General features: G+C 43.4%; 1 protein-coding gene across 5 annotated transcripts in view; it reads right to left on the bottom strand.

The window, feature by feature from the left end:
• KDM4C (lysine demethylase 4C) overlaps window positions 1–24140 on the bottom strand; it is a 391685-nt gene that overhangs the window by 91424 nt on the left and 276121 nt on the right. The window contains exon 18 of one of the 5 annotated variants that reach the window (XM_064290525.1): window positions 1–24140. This exon is cut by the window's right edge and continues 6766 nt beyond it. The exons of the other annotated variants lie outside the window; for them this stretch is intronic. The gene's annotated coding sequence lies outside the window, so the exon portion shown is untranslated. 5 annotated transcript variants of the gene reach the window in all.

The raw sequence follows: 24140 nt of genomic DNA on the forward strand, positions 1-24140 counted from the left end.
CCACCCTGCCTTCACAAGCCTGAAACTCAGTGCAAGCAGAAACCAAAAAGAACACCAAACCCATTGCCACTGAGTCAATTCCAACTCATAGCAACCTTATAGAACAGAGCAGAACTGCCCCATAGTGTTTCCAAGGAGCACCTGGTGGATTCAAACTGCCAACCTTTTGGTTGGCAGCCCAGAAACACTGCAACACCAGGGCTCAGTGATTAATCCTAGAGAGATCATTTTACCCAGAGAGCTAAGGAGTGGCTAGGGAAGTAAGGAAAAGGGGGACGCTGACAAGCGAGGTCCTCGCTGGACGGGCACCTCAGGGTTCAGGCTGCATTTGTGAGAGGCAGCAATTAATATGCAGTCTCCCTCCATGCAGAACTATTCTGATGTCAGCTGTCTAAGGGCATTACAAATAGAAGAGACATCATGAAATTAAACGGTAAAACACAATTCTGTGTATTTGTACAAGAGCTCCTAAGATAAGATCTCACTGAAAATAAATAAATGGGTGTTATTTCTACACTTCAAGGTTAGAGCATTAAAATAAATGGCTCATGATTCTGAGGGTGTGGAATTAAATACTTATTTATGATATGCATCAGAAGCCATTTATCTCTGTGCTTTTCATTTGGTGAGATTTGCCCAACAAAACAGAGTCTAGTATCAGGCTAAAGGGGAGAGCACCCAGGATGAGCTCAGCCAGGCCAAGAGGTGGAGCTAGAAAAATGGGCAGGGGGCTGGGGATCAGATACATGGCTATACTTACTCAAAACAAGGCTATGCACTCATTGTTGGCACTGAGAAAATGTTAAAGAATTATGATAGGATTCTAGAACTGAGAAAGGCACAGCAGTTCAGACACAAACTGACACAAATGATTTCTGAAACAATGTCAACAGCCCAGCCACACTCTTTTTTATTTTGGACCAACAAACAGATATACCACAGAGAGTTTACCAAATACGGATCCTTCTAGGAGCACTTTTTTAAGCTACATGTAACCAGAGAACGCTGATTGTGTGCAGTTAAAAAAAAAAAAAAAGAACTAAACCCGTTGCCATCAAGTCAATTCCAACTCAAAACGACCCTATAGGACAGAGTAGAACTGCCCCATAGGGTTTCAAGGAGCGCCTGGTGGATTCGAACTGCCAACCTTTTGGTTAGCTGCTTTAACACTTAACCACTATGCCAGTAGAATTTCCAAAGCAACAATTGATCTCCCCAAGAGTTAGAAGGTCCCTGTAATGAATCTGTTGGATTTCAGAAGCTACATGCAGCTCTTCTGTGGCAGGTCAGATGCTGCACTGGGGATGGTCATGGACATGCCTGCGCATTGGCAAAGACTCCTATAGGAGGGGCATTTCAAGGCTGCAAAAGCTTGCAAAAATTCCCGGTGAGGCTTTAAAAGGACCAGGCAAGCCAGTGAGAGGATGAGAGGGGTGGACTTGGATCATGCTGTGAGAGATGAGTAGGCTTCAGCCATTGCACATGGGGTGGGAAGACATCCTAGATGGATGTTAACAATATGAGCCAAAGCTCAGAGGTAGAAAAACCCCAGGCAAGAGAGAGTTAAGCATGAGCACTGCCAAGGGGTGGCAGGTTGCAAGGTGGGACCTCAGGGATCTCACACTGCACCTGGCACCAACTTCACTTTAACTTGCTGTCTTGGTTACCTAGTGGTGCTGTAACAGAAATACCACAAGTGGATGGCTTTAACAAAGAGAAATTTATTCTCTCACAGTCTAGGAGGCTAGACGTCCAAATTCATAGCACCAGCTCTACAGGAAGGCTTTCTCTCTCTGTTAGTTCTGGAGAAAAGTCCTTGTTATCAATCTTCCTTTGGTCTAGGAGTTTCTCCATGCAGGAACCTCAGGTCCGAAGGACACATGCTGCTCCTGGCACTGCTTTCTTGGTGGTATGAGGATCCCATGTCTTTCTGTTCACTTCTCTCTTTTGTATCTCAAAAGAGATTGGCTTAAAACATGACCTAGTCTTGTAGATTGAACCCTGCCTCATTAATATAGCTGTTGATAATCCTACCTCATCAACATCACAGAGACAGGATTTACAACACACAAGAAAATCACATCAGAGGACAAAATGGCGGACAATCACACAGTACGGGGGATCATGGCCTAGGCAAGTTGACAGATATGTTGGGGGGACACAATTCAATCCATGACACTTGCCAGGGTAAGAGACTGATGATGACAAAGGCGTTGTGAGCTGCCGTTGAGTCGACTTTGACTCATAGCAACCCATGCACGACAGAACAAATGCTACCCAGTACTGCACCACCCCAACAATCACCAACATGTTCAAGTCCAGCACCAAAGCTACTGTGCTACTCCATCTCATTGAGGGTCCCCCACACCTATATTGGCACTCCATCTTGCCAAACACAACGTCCTCCTCCCAGTGACGTGCCCAAAGCAAGCAGGTCAGACAATGTTTTGCTGTGATCCATAAGGTTTTCACTGGCTCATTTCTGGAAGGAGATGACCAGGCTTTTCTTCCTAGTCCATCTTAGTCTGGTAGCTTTGCTGAAAACTGTCCACCATGGATGGCCCTGTGGGTACCTGAAATACTGAGGCATAGTTTCTGGCATCACAGCAACAAGGAAGCCACCACAGTACAGCAAACTGACAGATGAGTGGTGGGATGGCTTAGTAGTAGCAGCCAATTTTTGGCTGGAAAGTAGGACTATGGTTGTATTACAAGTTCTGAGTGGCCTAAAAAGTCTCCAGCAACCAAGCAGCAAATAAAACTTCATAATCATCCCAGCTAGAACATCAGCACAACCGTTGGCTAGGAGTACCTGCTGGCCATGTGCGACTCTTTGCTTGTCCATCTGCTGCTCCCTTGGGGCTGGACAAATTCTATTTGTCTTTGTACCAGAGGCACCCGGCACAGGGCACCAGCCAACAACCTGGGAAGTCTTCTGAACAAACACCACCCTCCTCCAGTGTCCCTGCTTGGCATGGTTCCCAGCAGTGAGAAGCAGGGACTGCAAAGTCAGGCAGACCTGGTTGCAAATTCCAGCTCAGCGTAGGCATGGAAGCAAATCACAGGAACAGCATCGCCTGAGCCAACAGAGTGAAGGGCCCAGGAGGCTGTGGGTGACACGGACCGGCTCTGACCACTTTCGGCCATTCCTTCCCAGGCCCCTCTCAGTGGGAACAGAACATGGCCTCCCGGCCCCTGCATGGCCCACCTGAACTGCGCAGAATATCTAAACACAAAAGAAGCATTTGCAAATAAATGAAATATTAAAGGTGACATCACAAGCTCATGTTGAAAGCAGTATTTCACTGATAGGATAGAGCAGCATTTGCTGAACCCCAAAATAGGCAACGTTATCTATGTCGAGAAAATCAATCACATCGTTTCTACTTCTCTCACAGCCGGGCTGGGCTCCGTCCTTCATTTCAAGTTTATTTCAAATTAAAAGGGCAGAGAGGACATACAATTACAGCGCATAGAGACCTTTAGGACAAACCTTATTCCAAGGGCTTATGAAGTGTCACTAAACAGCCAGAATGTTCCTTAGAAGCAAGGATGATGAGACTTGTCTCACACACTTTGGACATGTTATCAGGAGGGATCAGTCCCTGGAGAAGGACATAGTGCTCGGTGAAGTAGAGGGTCAGCAAAAAAGAGGAAGACTTTCAACGACATGGATTGACACAGTGGCTGCAACAATGGGCTCAAGCGTAACAACAATCCTGAGCCTCGCAGGACAGGGCAGCGTTTCACTCTGTTGTACATATGGTCACTGTGAGTCGGAAATGGCTCGACGACACCTAACAACAACAAACATCTTTTGGCTGATGGGTGGGGAAAGAAAGCCTCCTACACCACGAAACAGGCATTCCCTAAGTACTTTTGTATTTGCATTTTCATTTCTTTGCATGTTAACGTTAAATTGCAACTGTTTCCTAGAGGAAATTTCATTACATGAAATTGTTTCCAGAGATCAAACAGAGATTCCTACTCTCCTGGAATAAAGCATTTGTTAGTTGAAACTAGGACTACTGAATTATTTACTTCACCACAAAAATAAAGGCGCTCTGTCTTGCCAGAGCCACTGATGTGTGCTTCCCTCCCTGTAACAACCCACCTCAACTGATTAAGTTATGTATAACTTAGGAGGACTTCTACACTCTACCTAACTGCCTACTTTTTGATCTTTCTGAATTAATTCTGGAAACCATAATATTTCAATCATTTCAATCACAGTAGTTAAGTTAACAAAGATGCACAATTTTCTTATTTGACACAATCTAGGAAGGCTGGCTTACATGCTTTCTCCTGTTCCAAGGGCAAACCAAAAAAAAAAACAAAAAAACAAAAAAACTCTATTATGAATATCAGATATGACTTGCTATTGGCATTATCAAAGCAAGGACTACGACATGTTTTCTACTTATTTGTGGCCGGAAGCCTGAAGGTCTAAAGATACTCAACAAAAACAGATTCTATCAAAGATAAGAACTAATTATCCTCCACAATACTCGTTCTGAGACAGAGCAAATGACCAGCAACATGAAAGGTTGCACAGTTTTGTTCAGTTTGTTCTCAGAGCGGTACGTATGGGTTCTCAAATCCCCTTAATGAGATGAACTGTTTCCCGTGTATCTGTTGAAGCTACATTTACCGGGAGACCTGGGATGCACCTGGAAAGGCACATCCCATTCACTGATCCGCAATGAAGAAGCCTGCCCCGAGAGACAGGTCTCAAGCACCTATCTCTTGCCCAACGTCCCACAGGCGTTTTTAACAGTTGAAATGACCCTTTGCAGATGCCCCTGATGCACACACTCAACTACATGAGCAGTTTTTCAGTTTTTCTTCAAGAGCTACACAGGCTGCTGGGCTAGGGGAGTTCTTCCTGCCCCCCCACAACCAGAAGCTGTCCTAGGGCCCCTGAGTACATATGACCCCTATAAGAAACTGTTACCCATGAATTGTTCTGTCTGCGACTTACCCCAGCCCCTCTGCATCTTGGCTTTCAATTGGGCCAGCAGCAGACCACACTGAGAAAATTTATGCTCAAATTTACACACCCTGGCATCGCGGCTCGAAATAAAACTAAGGAAGTGGATGAGAAACTATCAAGTCAATGCGGTGTGGACATGTCCAGGGTGACCTCATAGAGGAAGAACAAGGCCAGCAGATACAACTGCCCCCTTGAGAAGACTGTTCAGGGTATGGTCTCTCCTACATGAAAACAGACATGCAGTCCAGAGCCCAGTCCCTCCCCTGCAGCCCCTAACCACTGCCTGCCTCTGCTCGGGCTTCTAAGATGCCACAGGAGAAAAATAATCATCTACAAGTGGGTCTGGAGATTTGTGTTCTAGTTAAAACAAATTGGGGGTTTCCAATCTCAAATGGCTCTCAGGGCCACACAGAAATTCTTTTTACCTTTCCTGGTTTAGGGAAGAGATGGGGCAGTAAAACAGACTCTGGTCAAAGGTTTGGGACTGAATCATAACTCTGTCACCACTGTGGCCTTCCACTGCATCAGGAATCAGGATATTGCCTGTGTGATTTAGGTGGTCTTCCTTTGAGGGCTAGAGAATGGTCAATCTTTTCTCAATGATCTGTTTGTGATTGAGAACCATGTGTAACTTCTCAGCTCAGTTGCTTCATCAGTCAAGTAAAGACAACAGCAAGTACCCTTCGTGAGGCTGTCCTCAGGATTAAATAATATATTTAAGAGGTCTAACACAGTATCTGAGGCATAGTAAGAACTAAAATAACACTGTTCTTATCACTCAGTACCACCACCAGTCTATCACTTGTACTATGGTAACTTGTGTGCCCAAGGATGCTGGGAGTTATGACACCAGGATTTCAAATACCGTCAGAGTCACCCATGTTGGACAGGTTTCAGCAGAGCTTCCAGACTAAGACAGACTAGGAAGAAAGGCCTGGCAATCTACCTCCAAAAATTAGTCAATGAAAACTTTATAATTACAATGGAATACTGTCCCATATACTGCTGGAAGATGAGCACCATAGGCTGAAAGACACTAAAAGTACATAATGGCTGCAACAACAGACTCCAGCATTAACAACAATCCTGAAGGTGGAGCAGGACCAAATGTTTCATTCTGTTGTACAGGGAGTCACCATGAGTCAAAACCAACTTGACAGTAACTAACAACTCCACCCACCGACCACTGCCATCAAGTTGATTCTGACTCATAGCAATCTTATAGGACAGAATAGAACTGCCCTATAGGGTTTCCAAGATTGTAATCTCTATGGAAGCAGACTGCCACAACTTTCTCAAAAGGAACACTGGTAGTTTTGAACCACCGACCTTAAGCCAACCGCTTAAGTACCGCACCACCAGGCCTCTCAACTAACAACTAACCATCAGTAAATCTGTTCCAAATATCTTCGGCCCTATCCCCAAACCCTCACATTCTAAAGTCAACTGAGTCTCTTAGTTTACCTAGAAAATAGGGACCATCAAGCTTGAGCTTCCTCAACTTCCCTCCCCTCCACCTCCACCTTCAGACCCACAGATGCTTTCAAAATATGCATACTCAGAACGACTTAAAGATTATGTACCCATAGATCTGCCACATCATATTATTTAATGTCGTTGCTGTTAGGTCTGCAGAGTTGGTTCTGACTCAAAGCAACCTCATGTAAGATAGAACGAAACACTGCCCAGTCTGGTGCCATGCTCACAATCATTGCTATGTTTGAGCCCATTGTTGTAGCCACTGTGTCAAGCCATGTCACTGAGGGTCTTTCTCTTTTTCACTGACCCTCTACTTTACCAAGCATGATGTCCTTCTCCAGGGACTGGTCCCTTCTGATAACACACCCAAAGTACGTGACACAAAGTATTGCTTCTAAGGAGCATTCTAGCTGTACTTCTTCCAAGACAGATTTGTTCATTCTCTTGGTAGTCCACGGCATATTCAATATTCTTTGCCAACACCATAATTCAAAGGCATCAATTCTTTTTCAGTCTTCCTTATTCATTGACTGAAAATATCATGGCTTGGGTCAAGAGCACCTTAGTCTTCAAAGTGACATCTTTGCATTTTAATAATTTAAAGAGGGCTTTTGGAGCAACTTGCCCGATGCAATGTGTTACTTGATTTCTTGACTACTGCTTCCATGGAGGTTGATTGTGGATCCAAGTAAAATGAAATCCTTGACAATGTCAGACTTTTCTCCTTTTATCATGATGTTGCTTAATGGTCCAGCTGTGTAGATTTTTGTTTTATGTTGAGGTATAATGCATACTGCAGGCTGTGGTCTTTGATTTTCATCAGTAAGTGCCTCAAGTTGTCTTCACCTTCTGCAAGTAAGGCTGTGTCATCTGCATACAGAAGGATGTTAATGAGTCTCCCTCCAATCCTTATGCCCCATTCTTCTTCATATAGTCCAGCTTCTCAGATTATTTGCTCAGCATACAGATTGAATAGGTATGGTAAAAGGATACAACCCTACATACACATTTCCTGATTTTAAACCATTCAGTATCCCTTCGTTCTCTTCGAATGACTGCCTCCTGGTCTACGTACAGGTTTTGCATGAGCACGATTAAATGTTCTGGAATTTCCATTCTTCACAATGTTATCCATAATTTGTTATGATCCACACAGTCAACTGCCTCTTCGTGGTCATAAAACACAGGTAAACATCTTTCTGGTATTCTCTGCTTTCAGCCAATATCCATTTGACATCAGCAATGATATCCCCCTCATTTCCCATCCTCTTCTGAAACTAGCTTGAATTTCTGGCAGTTCCCTGTCAATGTACTCCTCCAACAGCTTTTGAATGATCTTCAGCAGAATTTTACTTGTGTGTGATAGTAACGATATTGCTCAAAAATTTTTGCACTCTGTTGGGTTACCTTTCTTTGGAATGGGCACAAACATGGGTCCCTTCCAGTCGGTTGGCCAGATAGCTATCTTCCAAGTTTCTTGGCATAGATGAGTGAGCACTTCCAGTGTTGCACTGCCAACGCCTTCAGTGCAGCTTGAACTTCTTCCTTCAGCACCCATCGGTTCTGATCATATGCTACCTCCTGAAATGGCTGAATGTCAACCGAATCTTTTTAGTGCAGTGACTCTACATTCCTTCCACCTTCTTTTTATGCTTCCTGCATCATTTAGTTTTTCCCTGTAGAATTCTTCAATATTGCAACTCAAGGCTTGAATTTTTTCTTTGGTTCTTTCAGCTTGAGAAATGCCAAGCGTGTTCTTCTCTTTTTGGTTTTCAAACTCCAGGTTTCATTATAATACATTATTTAATGATACTGATGGAAAAACACATATTGTTATATCACATACTGCTTTTTATTTTGTTAAGTCTACTGCAATATTGTCTCCTTTGTAATCCTGTGTATGCTATTTTAAGTATTTAATAAACATTATTCTGATTAGAGTTTCATAGCCTTAAGCAAAAATTGCAAAAAGGTTCCATATGTAAGAACCCCTGACGCAGAATAATAAAAAATATCTAAAATTTAAGCAAAGCAGGATGTTTGGGATATTTAAAAAAACAAACATTGCATCGAGTCGATTCCGACTCATAGTGACCCTATAGGACAGAGTAGAACTGCCCCAAAGAGTTTCCAAGGAGTGCCTGGTAGATTCAAACCTCCAACTTTTTGGTTAGCAGCTGTAGCACTTAACTGTTATGCCACCAGGGTTTCCCGTTTGGGATATAAATTAATATGAATACAGTGAGTAAGCAACAATGAATAAGCAAAAATGAAAACCAGAATGTTTAGATCAGTGGAATACCAGGCTTCTCTTTTACTTTTTTTGATGTTGTTTTATTGTTTTTACAGTAATAATAAAAAAGGGTGGGGCGTAAGCAAAATCTTTAGAGCTCCCCACCTTCATAACACTAAAATCATATGAACTAACCAACAAATTTACTCCCACAGGGAACCAAAGACATCAGATGCCTTCCTCTGTTTTGCTCTCTCTAGCCAGCTATGAACAGGTCATAAAAAGAAAGTAGGGTGCAAGAGAAGAGTAAGAGGTGATTCCAAACGTGGATTTTCTTCATGAAAATAACTACATATTATCCAATTATATATGATTTTCTTTCTGTCATGAAAAATTGGCTGACCAACTCCACACAGGTATTAGCAAAGCACTTAAGCCTAAGGAAAAAACCAGTAACTTCTTCGAAAAGCTCATTTCGATCAAAAGTTAACTATTTTTCATGTGCTAAACCACATATTACTTATTCTTGGCAAGGCTTTTAAAATGAGTTTTTCATTTTCCCTCTATTTCTTAATGGAATTTTCTCGATGTTTAAAAATTCCATGTCTGTGAGATCTTTTCCAACAGAACAGGGAATTACCGAAGCAGATGTGTGAAGGAGTATGTTCCTACTCTGAGAAATGTTTACTGCTTATATTATGCCTCACTGGCAATCACAAAACTGAAGTGTGGTCTTCTATCACGTATATAACTTTTTTAAAGATGGAGATAATCCATCCCATCCTGAAATTCAGACTCCTCTGTTTCTCTGCTGTTTTATGTGTGTATATATATATAGTCGCTTCATTACTCTGTGAGAGAGGAGTTCCTCAAGTTTTAGGGTTGTATAGGGTTGCTATGAGTCGGAATCGACTCAACGGCAATGGGTTTGGTGTTTTGGTTTATAGTGTAAACTGTACTGCTAGTCTTTCAGCTTGCCATACTGTGGGGGCTTGCATGTTGCTGTGATGCTGTAAGCTATGCCACCAGTATTTCAAATACTAGCAGGGTCGCCCATGGTAGACAGGTTTCAGCGGAGTTTCCAAACTAAGACAGACTAGGGAGAAGGACCTGGCAATCTATTTCAAAAAAAAAAATGGATCAGTGAAAATCTTATGAACAGCAGCAGAACATTGTCTGATATCGATGAGCCCCTCAGGTTGGAAGGCACTCAAAAGACAACTGGGAAATAGCTGCCTCCTCAGAGTAGAGTCGACCTTAATGACGTGAATGGAATCAAGCTTTCGGGACCTTCACTTCCTTACGTGGCACAACTCAAAATGAGATGAAACAGCCGCAAACATCCATTAATAATCAGTTCTAACATTGTAACTCAAAGCTTGAATTTCTTCTTCAGTTCTTTCAGCTTGAGAAATTCTGGGCGTGTTCTTTGCTTTTGGTTTTTTAACTCCAGGTCTTTGCACATTTCGTTATAATACTTTACTGTGTCTTCCTGAGCTGCCCTTTCAAATCTTCTGTTCGGCTCTTTTACTTCATCATTCTTCCATTCACTTTAGCAACTCAACATTCAAGAGCAAGTTTTAGAGTCTCTTCTAACATCCATTTTGGCCTTTTCTTTCATTTCCCATCTTTTTAATGACCTTTAGCTTTCTTCATGCATGAAGTCTTTGACGTCGTCCCACAACTCATCTGGTCTTTGGTCATTTGTATTCAATGTGTCACATTTATTCTTGAGATGGTCTCTAAATTCAGGTGGGATATACTTAAGGTTGTTATGAGGGTTAAGACTGTGTGTCAACTTGGCTGGGCCATGATTCTCACTCAGTGTTTTGGTTATCGTATAATGTTGTGCTCACTTCTATGTTGAGGTTTGATGTCTCCCCTCCATGATGGAATCTGCTGTGAATAACCAATAAATTGAAAGGGAGTTTCCTCAGGTTTGTGGCCTGCATCAAATAAAAGTGGATATTCTAGCAAGGCTTTTTGTCGCACTGGATCTTGTAGCTCGCGCCTGTTCATCTGACCTACGGTTCTTCGGACTTGAACTAGCAGCTTACCTGCAGTCTTGCCTGCTAATCTTTGGGATTCATTGATCTTCGCAGCCTGTGAGCAAGAACTCTGCTCTCTGACATGTTATCTTGGGTTCGCCAGCCCCTGTGGCTACATGAATCAGGAGAAGCCGCCATCCTGACCCATAGACTTGGGACATTCTGGCCTCTATAACCGTGTGAGCATTTCCTTGATACAAATCTCTCTCTCTGAATCTCTCTCTCTCTCTCTCTCTCTGAATCTCTCTATCTCTCTATCTATCTATATACACTTTACTGGTTTTGCTTCTCTAGAGAACCTAGCCTAAAACAGTTATACTTCAGCTCTCATGGACTTGTCTTAATTTTCTTCAGCTTCAACCTGAACTTGTATATGAGCAACTGACAGTGTGTTCCACAGCCGGCCCCTGGCCTTGTTCTGACAGATGATATTGAACTTGTCCATCATCTCTTTCCACAGATGTAGTTGATTTGATTCCTGTGTATTCCATCTGGTGAGGTCTACATGTAAGGTTACCACTTATGTTGCTGAAAAAAGGTATTTCCAATGAATAAGTCGTCGTTCTTGCAAAATTGAATCATGCAATCTCTGGCATCATTTCTATCACCAAGGCCATGTTTTCCAACTACCAATTCTTCTTCTTTGTTTCCAACTTGTGCAATTCAATCACTAATAATTATCAATGCATCTTGATCTCATGTTTGATTAATCTCAGGCTACAGAAGTTGGTAAAAATCTTCAATTTCTTTATCTTTGGCATTTAGTGGTTGGTGCAAAAATCTGAATAACAGTTGTATTAACTGGTATTCCTTGTCGGCGTATGGATATTACCCTATTACTGACGGACAGCATCATACTTCAGGATAGATTTTGAAATATTCTTTTTGACAATGAATGTGATGCCACTCTTTTTCAATTTGTCACCCCCAGCATAGCAGCCCACAAGATTGTTCGATTCAAAATAGCCAATACCAGTTCATTTCATCTCACTAATGTCTATGATATCGATCTTCAAGCGTTGCATTTCATTTTTGACAACTTCCAATTTTGCTAGATTCATACTTCATACATTCCAAGCTTCAATTACTAATGGCTGTTTGCAGCTGTTTTTTCCTCCTGTTGAGTACAGATGCTTTCTATGCTGTAAGAAGGATCTTTTGGCCCAGATGTCTAGTTTTGTGTGTGTGTGTATGTGTGTATGCATGTATGTCTCATTAAAAAAATGTATATATATATACACACACATATGGAACTAGTTATCTGGGCTAAAAGATCCTTCTTATAGTATAGGGAGCATCTATACATCCTATACTGCCTTTTTCTAGGTGAAAAAAAATTTTTTTTAATGATTTTAACTAAAGTGTTTTAGTTTTTAAAAAAAATCTATATTAGTAACGTGGAGAAATTATTCTATTACAAGACTTGTGTGACATTTGCCCAAGTGTTATGCAGGTTTCTCACATCTCTCTCGAGTGATTTCAGACTTTTACTTTGGACTTGGATTGGGCTAAAGCCATTCCTGTGACAGTGTAAAACTGAAAGTTCCTATGAAAACCCATCTCAGAGCCTCCAGGAAAAGAAAGAGTCACCTGCTCCGGTTCAGGTGAAATATTCAGGAACTCAGCAGAGGATCAGATTAAAAATAGAGGCTCGAGCAGTTGAGGGTCATTCCCTTCCCCCCAGGGTTTAGGTTTTACGAAGGTCTTACCACAACTTGACCCACCTACTCATAAAATGCTTCTATGCCCTACCGGGACTATTTTCACTTGTTCAGATAACTTACCTAATGAACCAGACAAGAAGGTACTATCAACTCTGTCTCTTGCAGATAAAGTATAACTCTCAGTAGCCTCAGATGAGAAATCATGGTGGTGGATGACATTTTGGTGTGTGCCTGTTGTTAAGACTGACCTCAGGGCGCATCGGACACACCAGTGGGGACCTCTGGATCTGAACCTTCTCAGAACAGAGTGAACTTGGAGCTCCATGAAGGAACCTGCAGTGCCGCTTTTCTGGTTACACCCATGCTTTCAAATAACAGTCAGAAGGTAGTTTTGATTACTTATCACTGTGAGTCATAATTGACTTGATGGCAACGGGTTTGGTTTGGTTTTGGCACTTAGCATATTGGCAGGGTTAATCAAACCAAACATTTCAGAACTATGGCCAACTACTGAACAACCCTAGAAAACTGGACTCACACTCTGGAAACCCAAAAACCTACCCTGAACTATTAGTCAGCTGGTCTACTCCCTCTCCATACAACTCATACCATGTTTTTCTAATACTTTCCCCTTTCCTCTTTCAGATAGCACAGAATTTTAGAAGAGAGGAAACCTTTAAGATCACCTAATGAGCAAGGACTCTCAGGCTAGGAGGGGGAATGACTTGCCTAAAGTCACACAAGTCATTGTCATCAGGGATGGGTCATGCCGCAGCTCCATAATCTCCCAGGGTGGTCCCTGTTATATGATAGCAGTGAGTAGACTCATAGGAAACACTAACTCTTCTAACATGAGTGGTATATCTGTCTGAGGCCTAGGGTAGGAGATGGGATACACTAAACCTCTAAAAGTCAAGTAGAAATGGTGCTATTGCCTTGCCTTGGCCCACTGTACTGAACCTCATATGGGAAGGTCAGAGAATGCATCATAAAAAAAATCTAGACCGTTCCAAAGCCATTCCTTCATTTGACCACGACAGACACTAATGCAAAGGAAGCTTAACCCTTCTGAAAACATTCCAAACCTGGTCAAATTAAAAGTAGCACCAGTGGGATTATTTTTCTTAGCAAGAACCCATAAGCAATTTACTTGACTACAGGAAAAAAATGCAAAGAAATCCTTTATCACAAAATAGCTTCTTGAATCTTTCCACCAATAAACCTTTCATCCATCCAAGAATGCCTATCCTCCCTACTGATAACAAGCTGTGGAGATAATTTTTTTTTTTCCTATAAAACCCCAAATGATGTTTTCAAATAAAATATAGCTACTACATGCCACTAGCAAAAGTGGTCCTGGAAGAGGTAAATGTTATTTTAAAGGCTGTCTGTGAAAATATTTAGGAGAGAGAAGCTGCTTGTCAAGTTCCAACAGAAAGCTCTGATGAGGTTATAAGTGCATCTATCAAACTTTCATCTAACTTAGGGCTGACCGACTATGAAAACCATAGAAAGCATGGCCTTGTGCTAAAGGGAACTGGGAGGGCTGGTGGTTCAGAGTTCTGGACAGCAAATGGGTCACAATCAAGCACAAAGATGTGGCTTGAGAGAGATTCTGCAAGGCTTAGTAGCAGTGGGTAGGCAGGCACTGCATTCTGCTTGAAGTCTCAATTCAAGCTCAGGACCCACGCCCATCTGATGAGCCCTAACACTCCCTTGAGGGAACTCAGACCTCTTACTCCAAACCTGGCCAAGAAGTACCCAACCAACCTTAGCAAAAGAAAGGCCAAGCCAGCAAAATGTAGGAAGGATTTGTTTTTAAGTCTAATTTAAATGGCTTCCACAACCCTACCCTTCAGGAATTAGATTCAGTGACTTTTTTTAACAAGAAAAATTTGGTTTTAAGGAGCTTATGGGAACATTTAACTTGGACTGGAAAGGTTATTTGCTCAGTGTTAGGCTAAAAGCCAAAATCCACTTTTAACCAGAGCTGATTTTAATATTATACCTCACAAGAGTATTGGGTAATGTAAGCAGGCAGCCGCAATAAGCAGTGGGGTGAAGTTATGACTTCCCCCAAAGACTCATTAAAATATATTAAGTATAAAAAATTTCGGAAAATCCTAAAGGAGCCTGTCTGTACAATCTCAGAGATTGTAAAGGCACTTTCCAACTTATCACTTCTTTTGCTTTGCCTCCTCCACAAATACCACTGAGTAAATACAGAGAAGAACTCGACCCTGCTACAAAAAAGACTGAAAATGCCTTAAAGTTGTGTGCTACTCTGATGCTCTGACAGAATATATCCCTTAAATGTACTATGGAGGAAGATAAGATGAATTCCAGCGACTATAAAAAAAATAATAAACCCGTGAAGATTTCATGATCTTGTTTTTAAAACTATTCAACCCCTAAAATACATTTAAATTTTGAGATCAGATAAGGGTGATGGTTGTACAACATGACGAATGTAACAAACATCACTGAGCCGTATATGTGACGAATGTGTTGAAACGGCAAATGTTTTGTTATATATATTTGTCACAATAAAAAAAAAATTAGGCAAAGAGACATGTGGCAAAAATATATTAAAATACCCAAAATTAGAAACATGATGTATCTAGAAGAGAAATGGATAGCTTTTTCCATTTAATTCTACATTTTAGTAGCTCCAGTATTTGTCATTTTTCTTACTCCTTTGGTTTTTAACTCCATGTCAAAACGTTCTCTCTCATCAATTCTTGAAAATCTTCCCCTACCTTTTCAATTAAAAAAAGAAAGTAATGATTTTTCAGGCAAATGTGCTTTAGAAAGCTGGACAAAGTATCGACTTTCTTACCCAATCCTGCAAGAATGTGAAGGCACACTTGCAAAGGAGTTTCCAGCTGGTATGGAAATGACATTCTTTTTTCAAAAGCACCGTAGTCCAGGCTGAAGCCTGCTGGTGCGCAAGCTCCCAACCCAAGCCTGTTGACAGCTTGCGGAGTGGACAGATGAAGCATGGAGAATATTTTAAATTAGTTCATTTATCTTATGGAGACACAGGAAAAGGCAACAAAGTTCTCGCATAAAAGAAGGAGGAGAGAAGGACAATACACCCCTAGCAAAGTGTAGTAAATTTAGCCCAGTAAGTCAAATCCTTCTCACAATTTCATACTGCCTAATTAATTTTTTTTGTTGTTGTTGTTATTGACAAGGCGGCTGCAACAATGGGCTCAAGCACAACAATGACTGTAAGGATGGCACAGTGTTTCATTCTGTTGTGCGTAGGGTCACTATCGAGACAGCAACTAACAACAATTACTAGCCACATCTCCTACCCTTAGGGAATTTCTTAAAATCATAAGACACAGAAGGGTGGCTAGAAATCACTGACAGCTGCCAAATCTTCAACAGATTCAAATTTTGGAAGTCACATCATCTTGAACTCAATGGTACCTCTTTTGGCTGATTCCAGGCAGATCGTGTTGTTGTGTGCCATCCCTGAGTTGGTTCAACTCAGAGAGACCCTATAGGACAGAGTAAGACTGCCGTGCAGGGTTTCTTAGATCAATATCAATCCTGATGAATTCAAGTTTTGAGAACTGTACAGAAGAACAAGGAGTTCTTAAAGGAGAGTCCCCAAAATGCCACATTTTAAGATGAGCCAGCCAAAGGAGAGGATGAAGGGCCTTAGCATAGACTCAGGTGTCTGGGTTCTTGCCCATGGTTCACACCATCAGGTACTTTTGGCTTCATGGCTCCTACCCATCTGTGAGTCAGCCATGCCCTGCTGAACAAAGTGGGGAAGAATTCCACAGTGGTGGTTTGTCACTGCCTGTCCCGGGGTGTACTTGCCCTCTCGGCAGGACGAAGTGGGAGCTTCAGGCCTGGAGGTAGAACAAATGGACACAGGAGATCAAACCCTGGTCCCTGCATGGGATTGGGACTGGCTACATCAGTACCACCCAGGAACCGGCGAATCTTGTTAAAATATCACCCGCCCAACTCAAAATTCTGATTCATAGGTCTGAACTGAAGCCCAGGAATCTGCATTTTTGAGAAGCACCCCCAAAATCTAATGCAAAGACAGATTTGGAAATCACTGTGGTATCCCAAACTGTCTCCCTTCAGGAACTAGAAGCAGACTGAATTTTTGAGGAACTAATTTTGATGTATCTCCTTGCATACTTTTAGGAAACCCTAGTGGTGTTTTAGTGGTGTAGTGGTTAAGTGCTACGGCTGCTAACCGAAGGGTCAGCAGTTCGAATCCGCCAGGCACTCCTTGGAAACTCTATGGGGCAGTTCTACCCTGTCCTATAGGGTCGCTGTGAGTCAGAATCGACTCTATGGCACTGGGTGGTGTGTGTGTGTGTGTGTGTGTATATGTGTGTGTGTGTGTGTGTGTGTGTGCGCGCATAGTTTTAAGTGGACATAAAAAAATTTTTATCATATGTTTAAATACAAAAGTTATAATTTGCATACTAAATATTGACATTTATTAATAAGACTCTCATGTTTGTGACTACCATGGTGATTTCACTTCCATCATTCATTTAAAAAACAAAGAAAAATAAGAGAACGGATTCTTGTAGCAGACTTTATACCATTCCTTACTCTTTACAGGCTTGTATTACCTCTCTGACACCTTCCCCACAGAAGTTTATTCGAATATAAGAGAGTTTTATGCTTGAAACTTTTTTATCGACCACTCTTCCATAATCCTCCAGGACTTTCTTCCAAGGTACCTCTTGGGTGGACTCAAACCTCTAATCTTTAGGTTAGCAGCCGAGCGTGTCAATGGTTTGTGCCCCTGAGAGACTTTGTGGCAGTCACCAGAGAAAGGGGATCAAAGCCAGTGGACAGCAGTTCACAGCACTAAAGGCTGAGGAGGGGGTGCCCAGGGCAGTATTACTTTCCACAGGCAGGGTGATGGGTGGTGAGGGAGGGACTGGAACTGACAGTGAGGGTGGGTACCTCTCTCAGAGCTAGTCTGTTCCAACACAGACTCTCCTATATCCCCCAAGCCTCACCTTTCTACAGGGACCCCAGTGAGAAGCGCAGCATGCACGCGGATAATCACCCCCGCGCTGGCAGCAGTGGCTACTCCGGTATGTGTGCTGCAGTGACCAAGGTGTGTGTGGGGACACGAAACTCAAACCCTGTGCAGCCCACCACAGAAATTCACGGGTAGGGCCAGCTGAGTTTTAAAATATAGAAAGACATCCACCCATCTTTAGATCACTTAAAAAAACTTTCCTGCTTGCTCCAGGATTCAAATGTACTAGAAAATACATTTTTAAATGAAAAATAGTAAAAGAAAAAAGAGGGGAAAAACCTCCAGGGCATGCACATTCCCTTCGGGAGGGGTTAATGTAGGTGCCCAGTGGGGAGCACCGTTCTCTATAAATGCTAAAATTATCCTGACATGCAGCCTGAGGAGAAAAAGACACCAGAAAGAAAAATAAAGAGAGCTCAGGATAAAGAGTGTGCAGCACACTCCTGCGAGCAGGCCGGGGAGGGAGTGACAAAGCTCGCAACACCAGCCTTTCTCCAGCAGCCTGCACTAGGACGCCATCTGCTAGCAGAATTAAATGTCACCCATAGGACCCCGGGCTGCTCTGGGGTTGGCCCTCGCGATCCTGCACTTTACAGTGTGAAAGTCAGGTTAACCAACAGACCAGAAAGAGCCAATGCTCCCCCGCCCCTCTTTTTGTTGTTCCTCTTCATCCTCACTAAACAATTCGGGCTTATTAGGAGCAACCTTTAGCACAACCTCGTCGGATCTTTGAAACAAGGAAATGAATGCAAAGAAAATCCTAGAACACAGAATTCTAGAGCTGAGAGGATGAAGGGAGATCATCTATGTTAGAGATGAGGAAACTGAGGCTGGAAGAAGAAAAGTGACTACCTACTGTCAGAGGACTCTGGCTGAGGGCCCAGAGCGCCCTGGGAGGCTCACTCTCTTCCACCTCACTATTCCCTGGGGACATCCATTCTGCACTCGCCCCTCGGCTCCTCACACCCACTGATTTTCTTTCTGTTCTCTGTCATGCCCAGCTCCTTCCCACCTAGGGTCCTCGAATATAGGAACCCGTTACCTGGACAGCTATCCCCCAGGTCCCTACCCTCACCTTGGCTACATCTACTCATCCTTTAGTGCTTAAGTGTCATTTCTTCTGGGACTTCCTGGACCCTCTCAATTAGGTTTGGCTCCCTGCTGGACGTTCTCAAGGCATTCCATCTCTCTATAATTCATCATTTAACTTCTCTCTCCTCCTGAACCTATGAGCTACAAGAACACTGGAACCTACATCTTCTTGTTCATTTTTGTTGTTGTTGTCGTTGTTGGGTGCTGTCAAGTGGATTCTGAAGTCCCAGGAATTGTCTAGGACCTGAAATGTGGTTAGCACTCATTAAATATTTGTAGATAAGATTCAATGAATATTTACCTGGTCAGACACTGTTCTGAGGGTGTTATACATACAACTCCTTTGGTCCTTACAACTCTGTGAGATGGTCCCTAGTATTATTCCCACTTTAGAGACGAAGAAACTGAGGCACAAAGTTCAGTAGCTTCACCAAGGTCTCACAGCTAATTAAGTAGCACTGGGTATCATTTATTGTAGCAGCTTTATGAATCATCAAGCAGACCTCCACGATGCAACGACCCATGCTTTGAAGAGGTATCAAAGAACAAGCCTGTGAACACAGGGGGTCCTATCATAGGGCACTGTGTGGGCATTCTCCAAGAGCAGGTGATAACCGTTGTTCATGCCCCAGTAACAACAATCTCCCAAACCGCAGTGCCTAACAAAACAGGTTTCTTTCTTGCTCATGTCCCATGTCGGCTGTGACTCTGCTCCGGGTCTCCTGCAATCTGGGGTCCAGGCTGAGGGAGCGGCCGCTATCTGTCCCTGCCATTCTTGCAGATGGAGAAACAGAGTGGCTCCTACAGCTTCTGAGCAGGGACACAGGTCATGTCCACTCCCGTTTAATTTGAAGCCACGAGCTCGTCATTTTCTTTCCCTACGTTCCCAGCACAGTGAAAAGCAACTAACTCACTCCACCAGCCTCCTTATTTTCATCACAGTGTTCTACAGCAGCACACACTTGTTCACCCTGAACCTGGCCTTCTCTTGGCACTTGATCACAGCTGTCTAAAGGCGACAATCTGAGTGACTCTTTGCCACCACATATCATGGGCTACCAGCTGAATCTTTCTTATAATTTTCCATAGCTTTTCCATCCTCTCTACATATAATGCCGTTACTCATTCAACCTTTTTCCAACCGAAAAACTCCTTGTTGAGGACTTCCACCCAAATTCTCACAGTGGAAAGAATCTCACCTTTCAGAGACGGGGACTCTAAAGAGGGGACTGATAGGGAAAGAACACACTCTGTCCGACAATTTTAGTTTAAGTGACACCACTTTGTCACATAAAGAACTTACCTTCTGTGTAACCTAAGGTACATTATACATAACACTTCATGATTCCTGTGTACACGAATCCTAACTATGATTACCGCATTTCACAGGTAGCAAATATTAGACACCTAGAGGTTAAATTCCTTGCCTAGAGTTTCAGAGCCAGCCGCAGACCTGGGACAAGACTCCTCTTGGCATTCATCTAGATTTTCTGGTGCTCTTGTGCTAAAGGAAGACATTGCCAGGGCAAATATCACCAACACTTTCCCACATACATACATACACACGTGTGTGTTTTATATACACACATGGATACACACATGGACACACACAGGCATCCACACAGGCATATACACATTTCATATAAATACACACATACACAACATTAAGTCCGAACGGGAGCCGGAATGTTCCAGAACTGCTGGTGCACGCAGCCTGATGAACTAAGAGGACTCTACTTCTTTGATAAATAATTAAACATCCAGCACTTCTTCATGAAAATAGACTTCGAGGAAACTGCAGGCCACCCCTGCTTGAGATTCAACCCCATGTAATGGCTGGCAACATTAATATTAAAGAAAGAAAAAGCCCTTAATGTGTGGTGCTGTATTTTATCATTCCTTCTAAATCTGACAATTTCCTTTTATTGCATTTAACCTGACCATTCCTTCTACTGAGCAAGAGACATCAGTTCCTTCACTCAGCTCTCCATTTTGCTCCTGCAAATGTTCAACAAAAAAATTGCTAGTTTCGTTCTTTATTCCCTGGAGATCCTTCTGCCCTGGAGGCTGTGGCGCAAAGCAGTGTGAGATCGTAAGCTGAGCATGAGAGGAAGTGTCAAGTCAGCACAGCCGGCTCTCCTCAGACAGGAAGGGCCCGCAGGCCTCAGACATCTGGGACTCTTGGGCAGGAAGCCGCAGAGTTCTGGGTCTGACATGGGGCTACATGAGAAGTCCTAATCCTTCTTTGTCACTCCCACAGAGTAGATCTAACTAAAAGGCTCTGAAGACCCACTGAAGGTTTGTGCGAGTCACTCTTAAAGGCATTTCTCTGCCCGTAGTGTCTTATCTGGAGCCCCGGTGGTGCAATGGTTAAGCGCTGGGCTGCTAACCAATAGTTGACAGTTCAAATCCACCAGCCACTCCTTGGAAATCCTGTGGGGCCATTCTATAGGGTCGGTATGAGTTGGAACCGACTCAAAAGCACCTAACAACAAGAAGTATCTTATCTAAGAAGCCCTGGTGATGCAGTGGTTAAGTGCTCGGCTGCAAACTGAAAGGTCACCAGTTCAAACCCACCAGCTGCTCTGCTGCCCTAAAGATTACAGCCTTGGAAACCCTATTGGGCAGTTCTACTCTGTCCTGTAGGGTCACTATGAGTCAGAATCAACTTGAAAGCAGTGGAGTGTCTTATCTTGACCACAGTGTCAGGGCCAATGCCTGACTGGGCAATCATCATAACCCTCCTCGATCCACCTGCACAAGATCCTGAAATGAAACTCAGGTGTGCTCTGCTCAAGCACACAATACTCCTACTGGAATTTTTTTTTTTTTTGGCATCCCTAAATAAAGTTTTATTACAACACAGCTGCATGCATTCCTTTGCACACTGTCTATGGCTACTTTTCCCTGCAACAGCAGAGCTGAGTAGAGGCTGTACGTGGCCCACTCACCTAAGGAAAACACTGGCCTGCATCCATCTGTGACATCCAGTGGGCTAGGACGGGGGCTCATTCATCATTTAAACCTTTCCAGTGTGTGGACTCAGGTGACCTGCGAGCTCACAGCCTCTGCCCAGGGAGAATGTGAGATCCTACAGGGAGGAGCCTTTGGGGACATTTGCTCAATGGCTCTCTTCTCAGGGGCACCATGGTGCCTTTCACGGGGACCAGGGCCCAGGCCAAGCAGAAGCCACCTGATGTCTAAACGTCATCCACCAAAATACCTTCCAGCCAACAACTAGTTCTCCAGGTTCCCGCTACGGCATAATTTCTAAAGGAGTGCCAGGAACCGAGGATGTTCACCCTGCCCCTTGAGTTTCGGAGGTTACATACACCTTTCCTTGCTAGCGCCTGGTCTATCTGTCACTGTTTGCCCCTCCGAACTCATCTCCAAGGCCTCAGGCACAGGTGGTACAAATTTTGGAAACCCAAAGGATTCCTTCCATCAATACAAGTAGGTCTGTCTGCATATTTCTCAAGCAGTGCAGGTGTTCGACTCCCAGCTCACCCTGTCACCCCTGCAGTCTCGGACCATGGGGGTCTTCAGTGTTTTTCAATAGAAATGCCAGGTGTGATGCTGGCATTTGTGGTTGCCAATATCTTCAGAGTGGATGAAAGCCAAAGACACACTCCTGGAGGCATTTTTTGTCAATGGGGTAGCACCGCCTGTGAGAGCTCACAATCTCCTCTTATTACAGGGAAGACCAGAGCACAGGCTTCCTCAGCTGCTCCTCTTTTGCAGTGAGTCTGGGGTGCTGTATGGACACAGGAAGGGATGTTTCCCTAAAGTTATTTCAAGCCCTGTGGGTGCCAGCTTGCCAAATCATTGCTGTTGTTGTTAGGTGCCATCGAGTCGGTTCTGACTCATAGTGACCCTATGCACAACAGAACAAAACACTGCCCGGTCCTGAGCCATCCTTACAATCATTGTTATGCTTGAGCCCATTGTTGCAGCCACTGTGTCAATCCACCTCGTTGAGGGTCTTCCTCTTCTCCGCTGACCCTGTACTCTGCCAAGCATGATGTCCTTCCCCAGAGACTGATCGTAAACTTAGGAAATTGAATTCTGTGCGGCTAAGTCATTCCCTTGGCACTTTAGTTACCTGCCTAGTCTTCATCTTCTTTCCTACACACACTTGGCTCTGGTCCCAAAGTTCACCCCAGAGCTGGGTGTCTCCTCGGCACATAAAACAGATTCAGGAAAGGAGACGGAACAATAAAATCTTGGCTTTGCTGGCAGCACTAAGTGAAGTAATCCCCCTCTGCGTACACTTTTCTTGCAGGAAGATCACTTATTTACCTTTCCATTCACCTGCCTGATGAGAAGCTACAAATATTTTAACAGAGTAATTTGGAAGAGTTACAGCAGCAGAAGTTGCTGGAGCTACAGCATTCATTTCTGTCATTTGCCTGAGGTTTGCCCAACAGTTAGCACATTTACACAACTGAACAACTAACTGCCTGTTTATTAATCAGGTCAGCCATGGTGCTTTCAAACTACCTGCTTGCTAATGGTCCTCTTTTTCACACTAGCTTTTGCTGACAAATCCCTCTAAAAGAAATTTGGAAAACTGAAAAAAAAAAAAAAAAAACCAAACCTGTTGCCGTCAAGTCGATTCCAACTCATAGCGACCCTACAGGACAGAGTAGAACTGCCCCACAGGGTTTCCAAGGAGCAGCTGGTGGATTCAAGCTGCCGACCTTATGGTTAGGTTAGCAGCCAAACTCTTAACCACTGCACCACCAGGGCTCCTTGGAAAACTAAATCCCTCCTTAATTCCCTAGGTGGCACAAATGGTTTGCACTTGACTCCTAACCTAAAAGTTGGCAGTTCAAACCCACCTAGAGGTACCACAGAAGAAAAGTCCTGGCAATCTGCTTCCAGTAAGGTTACAGTCAACTCGGGGAGCATCTAGCTCAACTGGCATAACAGAGTTTATAAAGAAAGTGTTCTACTTTGGTTGAGTAGTGTCTGGGGTCTTAAAAGCTTGTGAGCAGCCATCTAAGGTACTCCACTGGTGTCACCCATCTGGAGCAAGGGAGAATGAAGAAAACCAAACACACAAGGGAAAAATTAGTCCAAAAGACTAATGGACCACATCTACCACAGCCTCCACCAGGATGAGTCAGCACAACTAGATGGTACCCAGCCACCACCACTGACTGCTCTGACAGGGATCACAATAGAGGGTCCCGGACAGAGCTGGAGAAAAATGTAGAACAAAATTCTAACTCAAAAAAACAAAAAAAAAGACCAGACTTACTGGTCTGACAGAGGCTGAAGAAACCCCAAGAGTATGGCCCCCAGACACGCTTTTGGCTCAGTAATGAAGTCACTCCTGAGGTTCAGCCTTCAGGCAAAGATTAGACAGGCCCATAAAACAAAACGAGACTAAATAGGCACACCAGCCCTGGGGCAAGGACAAGAAGGCAGGAGGGGACAGGAAAGCTAGTAATAGGGAAGCCAAGGCTGAGAAAGGAGTGTTGACGTGTTGTGGGGCCGGCAACCAACGCCACAGAACAATATGTGTATTAACTGTTTAACGGGAATCTAGTTTGCTCTGTAAACCTTCATCTAAAGCACAATTTAAAAA

The sequence above is a fragment of the Loxodonta africana genome, chromosome 9 (assembly GCF_030014295.1).
Source record: "Loxodonta africana isolate mLoxAfr1 chromosome 9, mLoxAfr1.hap2, whole genome shotgun sequence".
Classification (NCBI taxonomy): Eukaryota; Metazoa; Chordata; class Mammalia; order Proboscidea; family Elephantidae; genus Loxodonta; species Loxodonta africana.